Consider the following 13671-nt stretch of genomic DNA (forward strand, 5'->3'; position numbering starts at 1 on the left):
AATCACGGTTATATTTGAATTGACACACTTCCCCTTCACTAAAAACTCATATCATACCACCCGCCTTGTTTCTCAACTCACGATTAGAGGTGGATTTCGTATATCATACTTCTAAATACTCACAAGGAAAGTCTACCCTTTTCTCTGATCATGTATAGCTCAAGGTGTAGTTTAATTCGAAATGCAATTAAAAAAAAACCACGCACGATCCCAAAGTAACTACAGTCTGAATGGAAAGCCTCTTAACCATGGCAACCTCTAACTTAGTCTTCATAGGCTTAGCATAATCAGACTATAACCTACCATAGACCCCTTTGTTATCAGTAGTTGGAACTGGTAATAACATCATTAATAAAATTTCAACTGAAATTAGGGAGACTTCACCAATATCAAGTACTCATAAACAGATTACAAGTACAGAAGATAGAAACACATCACCAACTAAGAATTTAGATTAAAAAAAAGTGGAACTCTAAAACAAGCCTAGGGATGCATAATTTTAGTTGCTTCATTACACTTCATTGAAACAAACAATCATTGTGTAGTCTTGTTGCGAGTTAACAAGCTCATAATTTAGAACCGTTGAATTCATAAACCAAAATAACATCAGAAACAACATGCCAACATAAAGACAACAACTATTTTCTAACCAACTTCATGTACCAACAAACATACAAGAATTATAAAATGAAATGAATCTCTACAATAAGTATATATGTTTAATTTTAGGTGCTTTTTTGATTTGCATTGAAAGAAACAACTATGTTGAAGCCAATTGCAAGTTAGTAAGCTCATAATTAAAACTTCTCAGAGAATCAAAGATCAAAATAACATAGTCAGCAAACTGACAAGAAAAATGATTTAATATTATATATATACACACACATATATATATATAAAAGAGAAAGAGAATATTACGCGGTTATCGATGTTGCATTAATCCTTCTCATCATGATCCACGAATATATAGGTCTATTTGACATATCGATTGTAAGCGTTGTTCAACACTGTTGTTCTTATATCGGCTTCATCTTACTCCGTCGTCTTCTCCAGCCGAAACCGATCAGAGTTGAGTTTGAAGAGGGTGTTGTGCACACAGTCTTACCCCCCCCCCCCCACCTTGTAAAAGTAGAGAGGTTACTTCTGATAAGCCCTAAAGCATATCACAATATGTGTGCTGCACTGATAAAACTATCAGAGTGTAACAAAGAAAACGAGGCTGCAAGCATAGATGAGTATTTCATATAATTCACAACCTGATACAACTTTGAACAAATTCAGCAAGCCAACTAGTCGCTATCTTAAATCCACAGTTTAAAGAAAAGAAACAAACTACAACATAGAAATGTTTAGTTTTTTCGCATAACTATAACCCTTTTGCATCTGAAAAGTGATTGTGCCGGATAGATATTATCGACTCAAAATCAGTTTTTCAATTCAATGTCTTTTGCCTCCAGTTTAATCTTTCCCAGTAGCCGTAGGACGAGGGCAGAACCTGAAACGTGCCCTTCTGACATTAGTCATGATTTCTATCTCAGCCGCCTCAAGCATCTTGACCACCTGAGAGAAAGTTGGTCGCTTATCGGGGTCAAAATCCCAGCAGCAGGTCATGATATTAGATAAGACAGGCAAGCAATCATTGGGGATTATTGGACGGGCGCCTTTGTTGACAACAGCAAAAGCGGCCTGCACAGCAGTCATGCTCGGGTAAGGAAGCAACCCTGTTATGAGCTCCCACAGAACAATGCCAAAACTATAAACATCAACTTTCTGGGTGTATGATCGGTGCTGGAGCATCTCCCTACAAAACAAAGTCAAACGCTTAGACATCCACAACAAAACACAGATGCTATTGCTAACAACTTTGAACATCATTTTCCTTTTTTTGAATCAGATTGTGCCAACCAAGGTGATCATCCAATCGATATCAATAAATTTTCAATAGTATGACAATCAGGTACTAACGCATGAATTAATAAAACAGTCAGCCTATACAAGCAAGCACCGTTACACATAACACAAACTGTAAAATATATTCTTACATACCATATACCAACATCTAAAATTAGTTTGGCGTATCATAATACATATAAACAGATGGCATTTTATAATACATATGAACAGACTTGGCAAATCAAGCCCATGTGGACACCCCTGCCCCCTAAATAGATTTAATGCTTTTGTTTTTCTTATCATTCTTGGAGGTGATGAGTTCTAGTGGAGAAACCCGAACGGTTTCAAATATACTTATTCTTCATCAACTAAAGGTAACATGTGATCCATATTATATGGAGTATGGACAGGTAGGTTCTACAGAGTGGTGGTTAGACCGACCCTGTAGTATGGGCAGGGGCGGATTTAAGAGTAGTCTGCTTGCTTACTTGGAAAAATTGTGATTAAAAGGGAAAACAGATAAAAAAGATATATAGTACAAAGTGATACTCTACATATTTGTGTAGCTTAGTTGGTAAGTCTTAGCTTTTCCAAACCTGAGATCGCGGGTGCGAACCTGCTTAACCTCATTTTTTATACAAATTTTCTATTTTCTTTCCTTCTTTCTCTACTTTAGTATTACTTACCATTTTATATTATTTTCTCCTTTCTCACTTTTATTTTTATACATATATTAAAAAAAACTAAAAGGTGACACAACTTACGAAAAATCCTGCATCCGCCACCGAGTATGGAGCGAAGTGTTGGCTTATTAAGAAATCTTATGTTCATAAGAAGAAAATCGTTGTGATGAGAATATTGAGGTAGATATTGTGGGCATACTAAGAGATACAAGATTAAGAATGGAGATATCCTGGACAAGGTAGGAGTGGCCTCCATGTTGAACAAGATGAGGGATGTGAGACTGAGATGATTTGGACATGTGAGGAGGAGTATAGACGCATTACTCCTCAGAGGAGGTGTGAGATGTTGGTAGTGGAGGACGTCATGAAAGGTAAAGTCGGGCCGAAGAAGTATTGGGAGGGAGTGATTAGATGAAGTGCATCTAGATCTTACTGAAAAAATGGCCTTTGATAAGAGAGTATAAAGGTCGCGTATTAAGGTAAATTGTTAGTTGGAAATTGAGCATTCTCTTGCTTCCTGATTAGCAAGTTTATTTAAAGTTCAGGGTCTTTTCAGAAGAAAGATCTATCACAACAAGGTAAGGGCAACATTTCATACACTCTACTCTCTCAAACCCCACAAGTGGGATTGCACTAAGTACGTTCTTGCTACTATTAAACAGGGCGGACCTAGAGTATTGGGTATAGATACTGTGGAATCCAGTAAATAAATATATAAAAACTATTTGTTGGGATCGACAAATTAAGTTATTGGTCCAAAGAGATAAATGGGAACTTGCTTAAGCTTTATTGCCCTCCTCATTGAAGGCTCAATCCCCCGTATCATTGGGACTGATAAATTTTAAATCCTAAATCCGCTTCTCGTATGGACTTGTTTGTGACTATGAATTTTGATTAGATCTATGTATCATTAAAGGTATGCACATTTTTTTGTAAAGTATTTGTGTATTTTGAAGAATACATACAACAATGACACACCCATTGCAATAAGTATGTAATGCGAAGGACCGATATAACATAGCATGTGAGGCACGAAGAGTTAGATGTCAGAATACCGAGTCATAATCGGCCTCATTTAAGATCTCAGTAACTCAACAAGTTATACTAATTGATTGATCATTATGGGGTTTTAATGCTCCTTTTGTTTCAAAAGATCTAGTTTAATATATATAAGGCATTTGTCAAATCGGGTGTAGCAACATGTGTTGTCAAATAAGTCAATTCTTCTTATCGGGCATTGAGGATGGGCATTGATTTCCTCGTGTGTGCGAACCTGCTTAACCTCATTTTTTATACAAATTTTCTATTTTCTTTCCTTCTTTCTCTACTTTAGTATTACTTACCATTTTATATTATTTTCTCCTTTCTCACTTTTATTTATATATATATATATATATAAAACTAAAAGGTGACACAACTTACGAAAAAGTCCTGCATACGCCACCGAGTATGGGGCAAAGTGTTGGCTTATTAAGAAATCTTATGTTCATAAGAAGAAAATCGTTGTGATGAGAGTATTGAGGTAGATATTGTGGGCATACTAAGAGAGACAAGATTAAGAATGGAGATATCCTGGACAAGGTAGGAGTGGCCTCCATATTAAACAAGATGAGGAATATGAGACTAAGATGATTTGCACATGTGAGGAGGAGTATAGAAGCCTCACTCCTCATAGGAGGTATGAGATGTTTGTAGTGGAGGGCTTCATGAAAGGTAAAGTCAGGCCGAAGAAGTATTGTGAGGGAGTGATTAGATGAAGTGCATCTAGATCTCACAGAAAAAATGGCCTTTGATAAGAGAGTATAAAGGTCACGTATTAAGGTAAATTGTTTGTTGGAAATTGAGCATGCTCTTGCTTCCTAATTAGCAAGTTTATTTAAAGTTCAGGGTCTTTTAAGAAGAAAGCTCTATCACAACAAGGTAAGGGAAACATTGCATACACGCTACTCTCTCAAACCCCACAAGTGGGATTGCACTAATTATGTTGTTGCACGGAGCGGCCCTAGAGTATTGGGTATAGGTTCTGTGGAATCCAGTAAGAAATATATAAAAACTAGTTGTTGGGATCTACAAAGTAAGTTATTGGTCCAACGATATAAATGGGAACTTGCTTAAGCTTTATTGCCCTCCTCATTGAAGGCTTAATCCCCCGTATCATTGGGACCGATAAATTTTAAATCCTAAATCCGCTTCTCGTATGGATTGACTATGAATTTAATTACATCTAAGTATCATTATAGGTATGCACATTTTTATTGTAAAGTATTTGTGTATTTTGAAGAGTACATACAACAATGACACACCCATTGCAATAAGTATGTAATGCGAAGGATCAATATAACATAGCATGTGAGGCACGAAAAGTTAGATGTCAGAATACTGAGTCATAATCGGCCTCATTTACGATCTCGCTAACTCAACAAGTTATACTAATTGATTGATCATTATGGGGTTTTAATGCTCCTTTTGTTTCAAAAGATCTAGTTCAACATATATAAGGCATTTGTCAAATCGGGTGTAGCAACTTGTGTTGTAAGACTTAATACCAAATAAGCCATTCTTCTTATCAAGCATTGAGGACGGGCATTGATTTCCTCGTGTGTCACATAGCTCCCGCATTTTTGTTCAAAGCCATCTCTTAAAGAAATTTGAAGTATGGGATTACTGCTTGAAGCCATGCACTTCGGATTAGTTCTACTTTAAAAAATGACGCGCAAAATGATTTTAGCGAGAAAGAATCTAATAGCCATTCCGCTTCACTTACTTCTTATAGCCATTCTGCTTCACGTTTTGCTTCAAATTACTCCATGAACTTTGTTGGTTTTGGTGTGTACATGAAAGCGGATGGCCTACTTGGAATTGAATCAGCCATTAGAGCTAGAACCTTGAGGTCACGAGGTGAGAATTTCATCTTTTAATTGTATTTAAAGCTTCAACATTTAAGTTATGAATATTTTAAAATTACTCTTATATAGTTGAATGGTGGATGCAATTTGGTCATAATGTCCCAAACTTGCAACAGTTTGCTATAAGAATGCAAAGTTTAACTTGTAGCGCATCCGATTGTGAGAGAAATTGGAGCGTGTATGAACATGTGAGAAACCATATTACATTAATACATTATTACTAATTTAATTCATACCTTAATTATCCCAAGTCCTCCTATTAATTACTTTCTACTATGTGCAGATTCATAGTAAAAAGAGAAATAGGCTTGAGTGGACACGCCTTAATGATCTAGTGTTCATTAAATATAATGGAACATTAGCGCGTCGTGACAATGCTCGTAACGCCATCCTTGAGCTCCATTTTTAAGTTTCACCCTTTCCAGCAAATTTAGTCAGAAACCTTAACTTAGAAACCCTAACTAATACCACTGCATAGGCCAGGGACCCATTCTTACCCATACATTATTCTAATATACTTCCAATAGAATTTCCATTTACATATTTGACAAGAATAGAATTGTGGTTTATATCTCTCAGACACATCCAATAAGTAAATTCACTGAGGTAATTAATGTCTTAGACCCCTTTTCAGACAAACGAAACATTACTCTATTTGAAAATGGAATCCAATCCAACTTGCAGACACTTGGTGTTTTCTGTCACTGGGATGATTGAACCCTAATCTTCATTGACAACTAAGCAACACTCTTAAATGTGTCTAACTTGAATCAAGTTACAAGTCATGGACAAGAAGGAAAAGGAAAATGATGGAAAGGAATTGAAAGAGAGTAAGGTCAATCAACTTTTTAACCTCCATGCTTTTCACTACAGTTTTTAGAAAAAATATTCGATAAAGAGAATCCAACATGCTACAACAACATACCCTATGAAATCCCACTCAATGGGGTCTGGGTTGGGTAGAGAGAAAGCAGACCTTACCCTTGCCTCCTAGAAGAAGAGAGGTTGTGTCTGGAAGATGTTTGGCTAAAGAAACACATAACAAAGTTATTTTTAAAAAAATTAAATACAAAAATTAATGCAGACAGAGAAAATAATAGCCTAAAAGGATAGGATAAAAAGCTTAAGAGCTCTAATATAGGATTTGGCAATAAGCTCAAACAAGATCAAGACAACAAGGCTGCTATAGAGTCTAGATGCTTACGGAGCCATCCAGCGGTAAGTGCCAGTTTCTGGTGTCATTCCTTCAGTCAGCACCTCAATCCGAGCAATACCAAAGTCCGCAATCTTGATTGACTTGTCAGCAGCAATCAATAGATTGTCAGATTTTAAATCACGATGAATAAGATTTAGACCATGAACATACTCCATCCCCTTTGCCACATCCAAGGCCTGCTTTACTGCTAACTTCAATGGTACAGCTCGGTTTTGTCGCTTCGCGAGGAACTGACGCACTGATCCTCCGCTTGCATATTCAGTCACAATGCATAACACCATGGTTTTACGACATGCACCCACAAATCGTATAACGTTTGGATGCTTTAAATTTGCTAGCATCCTGACCTCATGTTGAAATTGTTGCTCTATAAAGTGAGCTTTCTCAAGAGCATGTTCTGGCCTCTCTAGCAGCTTAATGGCAACATCTTCACCACTGTAAGTTCCGTTATAGAGCTTCCCAAAAGAGCCTTGAGCAAATGCTTGTCCAATGGTAAGCCTACTCAAGTCAATTGTCCACTCATCACAAATCACAAGCCCAGTGGTGGGGAATTGAGGATCAACCAAGGCTTGAGCAAGGGCATCATCGCTCAACCTAGAAACTCTCCCCCCGACTACGCTAGCAGCAACAGAATAGTTGTTGTGGATGTGATTACCCTGCTGGTTTAGAATATCAGTGTGAGAACCATTTGAACCAACACTGCTGTTATCCACTGCCATTGAACCAGAACCACTAGCATTGTTCATCCCATAACCTTGAATAGACATGTTTGCCCCTCGCCAAGCTTATGATAAAAAATTTGCGACAGTTCTGATTCAAATCTACAAGTCCAACAAATGTCGGAGTTGCGGTAGTTTTTCTGTTAAATAAGGTACAGCAGAAGAGCTTCAATCCCGCTTATTTGTTTTGCATGAAGATTTCTAAAATCAAGCCGTACCTCAACAACTCTGAAAAACATAAAAATTGAAACGGTTAGGTTCATCAAAATCAATTCTTCTATGTAGACTTAGAAGGTCAAACGCTTGTGAAACTGAGTAATCATGTTTCCTCTTTGATGAATAACCTAATGATAAGCATACTAGAGGTAGGAAGCAATTATCTCCAACTTCAACTTTCACCACTACAATTTTCTTCCGATTATTGGGGGTTTTGCAAGAGGAAAAAATGTCGGCAATTTTATCTCCATATCAAACTTCCGAAGGCAAAAAAAATATCCAAAATTCAAACATAGTACAACTTTCAGCAGAACTCCACATTGTAGAAATAAAGAAAAAGACTAAACTAGTCCCAAAAAAATAGATTTAAAAGGACGAACGAGAAAACATTACTCCAATTTCAAATCTTTTTTAGTAAGAGTGGTGTTTAGGCTTAGTTTGCATGCATTTCGACTAATTCAAGGGGATACCTATCACTTCCCACTCGCAACAAGTACCAAGCAACTCTATTTACCAGGGCTAGGACGGATGGAAAGGAATCACCCAATGTTAAAATTTAATCAAACCATAGAATATTCATAAAAATGAACGATCAAGGGCAAAGTCAAAGAGAAAAAAATAAATTTACCTCGATTTGAATTGAGATTGAAAGAAAATGAACCACTTCTATCCTTGGAAATGAGGTATATGAAGAATGTGATGACTCTACTTGTTTAATGATGCAGATCAATTATTAGACCACTGGATCTTTGAAGAAAAATCGAAGTAAAACTGAGAGAAGTGAACTCGATAAAAAAGAAGAAAACAAGGAGAGACTGATGTATGAAAACAATTTTCTTTAGCTAAAATAAAAGAAAATCTCTATAATGTTTTTTTTTTTTTGCATATGGTGTATTCAATCGCAAGTTACATGTGTGAGTAAGACATTATGTGGGACCTACTTGTATTAAAATTATTTTAGTGTTCAATAAATTTCATTTTGACTCTAATAAATATGAGGATAAATTTTAAAATGTTCTCCAATTATTAATTACAAATGTCCTTAATTATTTAAAATCTTAGTAAACATCAAACAAAATACATGTGCTTGAGATTTTTTCTTTATTTTAACTATAGTTAATCAGCCAATAAGTTCACACCAAAAAAGTGATTTGGTTGTAGATACAAGTTAGAGTTAATAAATTTTTCCACTTTGCATTCAAGGAATATACTCATAATTACTACAATAAAGCAAGATTTAATAATTTTTTGCACTCCGAATTAAAGATAGTAGAAATAAATAAAAAGAGACACAAGAGAAATTTGGTGGTCGGATGAATCAAATATTGTAAGCTAGATTTAATGAATTTTTCCACTTTGAATCCAAGAAAAAAGTAATAAATAAGAAGAAACATAAGACAATTTTGGAGGTTGGATAAATCAAATATTGTAAAATAGATTTTAATGATTTTTTCCACTTTTAATTTAGGGAAAATACAAATAAATAAGAAGAAGAAAAAAGGCTAATTTGGTGGTTGGACGAATCAAAATAACATAATTATATTTAATGAATTTTGGTAGATGGATGAATCAAATATCTTAAGCTAGATTTAATGCATTTTTCCACTTTGATTTTTAGACATTACTAATTAAATAATAAGAAAAAAAACAAACATAATTAATATTTGGACGAATCACCATTATATTTGAACTGGCACATCTTCACCTACCATGAAAACTTATATCCCACCACTCTCCTTCTTTCCCAAATTCATGATAACTTATATTACACTTCCAAATATAATTTGAAATGCAATTAAAGAATCAACCACAACCTATTTTAGCTATAATTATAGACCATAACCTACCATAAACCCCTTTTATTTCCATACTCCATAGTTAAGACTGGGTAATAACATCTTAACAAAGTTTCAACTGAAAATAAGGAGAATTCACCAATTCATGTAATCGTCATAAACAGTTTACAAGCACATAAGATAGGAACACATTTCCAACTAAGAATTTAGATAAAAATGAAACTCAGAACGAGTCTAGGGATGCATAATTTTAGTTGCTTCTTTATCCTTCATTGACATAAACAGTCATTTTGGAGTCATATTACTAGTTTACACGCCCATATTTTAAAACAATTGAATTCAGAAACCAAAATAACATCAGCAACTAACTTCATGTACCAACAAACAGACGAAATGAAATGAATATCTACAATGATTTTAGGTGCTTTTTTTTAATTTGCATTGAAACAAAGATCGAAGATCAACTATTTTTAATATTGCTCAAAATAACATAATCGACAAGTTTTCATATAGAGAGAGAATATTTACATGGTCGCCGATGTTGCATTCATCCTTATCATCATCAGCCATGAAATCAGAGGTCCGTTCGACATTGTTGTTCTTACTACCGGCTTCATCTTACTCCGTCGTCTTCTACGGCCTAAACCCTAGGAATCGCCGTGCTAAAACCACCGTTTATAGCCAAAAGCATTTCACCTCAACGACGTTGTTTGCTTTTAGACCTCTTTGCATTCTAATGTATTATCCACCTAAGTTATTTTCTTATACATTTTGACCCCTTAAATTTTATGACGATAACATCAACAACATATTCGATGTAATTTTACGAATGGGATCTGAAAAAGGTAAAACGTACATATACCAAGTAGAAAGTTATTTCCGAAAGACCTTTGGCTCAATTAACGCATACTATCGTAATTTGGGGGTTCGGAAAGGGTAAAATATACACACACCGATTAGACAGATCATTTTCAAAAAACCCTCGACTCAAACAATACATGTAAAAGCAATTTGATTAAAAAAAACTACGAAAGTAAACAGGACATAATAATTTTTTAAAAAAAGCATTGCATTGTATTTGAGAAACAAGGAATACAATAATAACAGTCAAATAATGTTATAATTGAAGCGCATGAGACAAGGAGGATTAACAAAAATAATGATATTGCCAATGAACGAGGAAACATATATGGTTCACCAAATTACCACCAAACTTATTCCGTAAGAAAGTGAGATGACGTTAAACTACATACTAACCTTTTATTGATCTAATATCTATGACCTTCATAACCTCGTTTCTAAGATCATGTGATCTATAAGTTAAAAATACATTTCGTCCTATCTATAATCACTTCTCCCTTTATCAATGGTGTGTGTATCTGCACATCTCCTCTTCATATGTTTGAACTATCTTAATCTCACTTTCTTCGTTTCATCTATTATAAAAAATTACTTAATATTTTTTTTCAAATATCTTCATTCATAATTTTATATTTCCGATTTTACAGTCTAATCATATCCGCATTACACTAAAATAATAGATCCTTGCCATGATGTATGGAACTAGAAAATCCCAAAACATAGATAACCATTCTATGTCTTCGATCAAATTTGTACGTACCTCAAATATTTTATTAGTTATCTACTATCTTCGATGAGTATAATACCAAGTAAAAATAACTATTTTCCAAGCCTTTAACATACCCAGTGAAATTTCAAAAGTGGAGTCAGAAGGAGGGTGGTGTGTATAAAGTCGTACCCCTACCTTGTGAAAGTAGTGTAACTTTTTTCGATAGACCCTCGACTTTAGGAAACCATATCACAAAAGATATGAAAAGAAAATACACTAATAGGATAATGAAGAAAAGTAATAAGATAATTGAAGATTTAGAAGAGTGACTATTTTTCAATAACAAGGCAAAAGAGTGACATTCATCCTTCAAAAAGAGTTCTGAGGAAGTTATGGTCTCCAAAATCAAAACAATACAATCTGAAAAGCTACCATACTTCAATACAGCAAATTTGCACACTTGCCAGAGGCTTAGATATGCCATACTGCTCTGGAGGCAATTTGTATTTCTCCTGTACCTATATATCTGCTGTACTGATACAACTATCAGAGTGTAACACAAAAAACCGAGGCTGCGTGCATAGATGAGCCTTTCATGTAATTCAGAACCTGATATATATTTGAACAAATTCAGCAAACACAGCCAAAATCTGACATGCGTAGATGCACATCAGATATCCTGTATTAACAACGAGTCGCTGTCTTAAATCCACCGTTTTAAGGAAAAGATACAAAATACAGGACAAATGTTTAGTTTTTTCTCATAATTATAACCCTTTTTCTATCTGAAAAGAAATTGTGCCGGATAGATACACATGGCAGACTCAAACTCAGTTTTGCCATTCAACATTTTTTTGCCTCCAGTTTCCTCTTTCCTGAATCAACCTGTAGCGGTAGGATGAATGCAGCACCTGAAACGTGCATTTCTGATATTAGTCATGATTTCTGTCTCAGCATCTTGACAAACTGAGAGAAAGTTGGCCTATTATTAGTCATGATATCAGATAAGACAGGCAAACAATCAATGGGGATTGTTGGATGGACGCCTTTGTTGACAACAGCAAAAGCAGCCTGCACAGCAGTCATGTTCTGGAAAGGAAGCAACCCAGTTATGAGCTCCCACAGAACAATGCCAAAACTATAAACATCAACTTTCTGGGTGTATGACCGGTGCTGGATCATCTCCCTACAAAACAAAGTCAAACATTAGCGGTCCACAACGAAACACGGATGCTATTGTTAACAACTTTGAACATCGTTTTTCTTTTTCTGAAAAGAGAAGAAATCAGACACAATTGCCAGAAAATTCACATTGTTATAAAGGATAGGATCTGCAGAATGTGAATGACTAATTTCTCAAGAGTAAACTTGAAAAGTAACTTCATTTCTCAGTTAATCAGAATCAAAATTTGAGTATACTAGAATTGCACGTAGTGTCAGCGACTGGCTGTAGTCTCTGCACGTATACAGAGTTTTACCAGATATTTAGATCCGCTCTCCACCTGTTTTGGCAAAGATCATTCAATATCATATTCTTTTTGGCAAGATCATTCATTATCACATCAAATTAACAAATGCAAACAGATTCATCTGTCTATTTAGTCAAGGAAAGTCTAACATGCATACTAGCCTATTATCACACAGAGAAGAACTATATTGCACTGCACTAGGTCACCAAACTCCACGAATCGCCTTTTGCTTTTAAAAAGACTTCATTTCACGAAGAATGCTCGGAGGTTACAACGAATGATTTAGGGTCATGAGAGTCAGTACTCCACTTCTACGTTTCCGTAGAAATTGAGATAATCTTATGGATGGAACAAGTTTATGTAGCAACTCAATAGAGAATCCACATAATCATTGTAGATTCTACAAAACATCACCTAGACGCTTTTTATGCTTTTAAAATGAGGTCTCTTCGTAAAGAATGACAAAAGGTTCCAACAAATGATTAAAATTAATGAAAGATTGAGTGAAATTTTAGTAGAGATTGAGATGGTCTTATGATGTAGTAACTCAGTGGAGAATCAACATTATCATTGTAGAGTCTAGTTTTCGTAAGGCCTCTCCTGGAATTCCTTTTGGAAACAGCCAAAGAAGAACAAACTTCTTTCCAACTCAGAGCTAGCAAAGAAACTAAAATATAACAACTGCATAAACAAGTTCGGAGGGATAGAAGTGTTTAAACTTAATTATGTCTAAGCATAGAACTTATTTAGATTTTTCTTTTTGATAATCGAGAAATCCTCGAAGATCACTAGTGCATGTCGATGATGATTTTGTGAAGTACTTGCAATATACCCCACTAACACAAGTATCAGGTAAAATCACCTAGTGTTTTTGTGCCTCTTCTAAGATTTGAACTAAAGTCTCCCATGCTTCTCTAAAAGACCAAAATTTCCACCACAATGTGGAACTTATCATCTTCATCAGGAGAATGCATCCAAATAAATGGTTAAGTATCTTAGTTGACAATTCCCAGCACCAGCCACGTCATATTCCATGAACCTTATCAGCCCAAAGTGATTATTAATAGAAAAAGAACTTTTTTTTAAAAAAAAAAAGATTAGTTCTTTTCCTGTTAATAATCACTTTGGGCTGATAAGTTCATGGAATATGATGTGGCTGATGCTGAGAGTTATCAACTAAGGCACTTTACCATTTATTTGGAT

At 35.1% G+C, this 13671-nt stretch overlaps 1 pseudogene; it reads right to left on the reverse strand.

Moving 5' to 3' along the window:
* Positions 1 to 1458: 1458 nt before the first annotated feature.
* On the reverse strand, positions 1459 to 11939 carry LOC101246696 (serine/threonine-protein kinase STY13-like; annotated as a pseudogene).
* Positions 11940 to 13671: the final 1732 nt, after the last annotated feature.

This window comes from Solanum lycopersicum, chromosome 12, assembly GCF_036512215.1.
Source record: "Solanum lycopersicum chromosome 12, SLM_r2.1".
In the NCBI taxonomy this organism is placed as follows: domain Eukaryota; kingdom Viridiplantae; phylum Streptophyta; class Magnoliopsida; order Solanales; family Solanaceae; genus Solanum; species Solanum lycopersicum.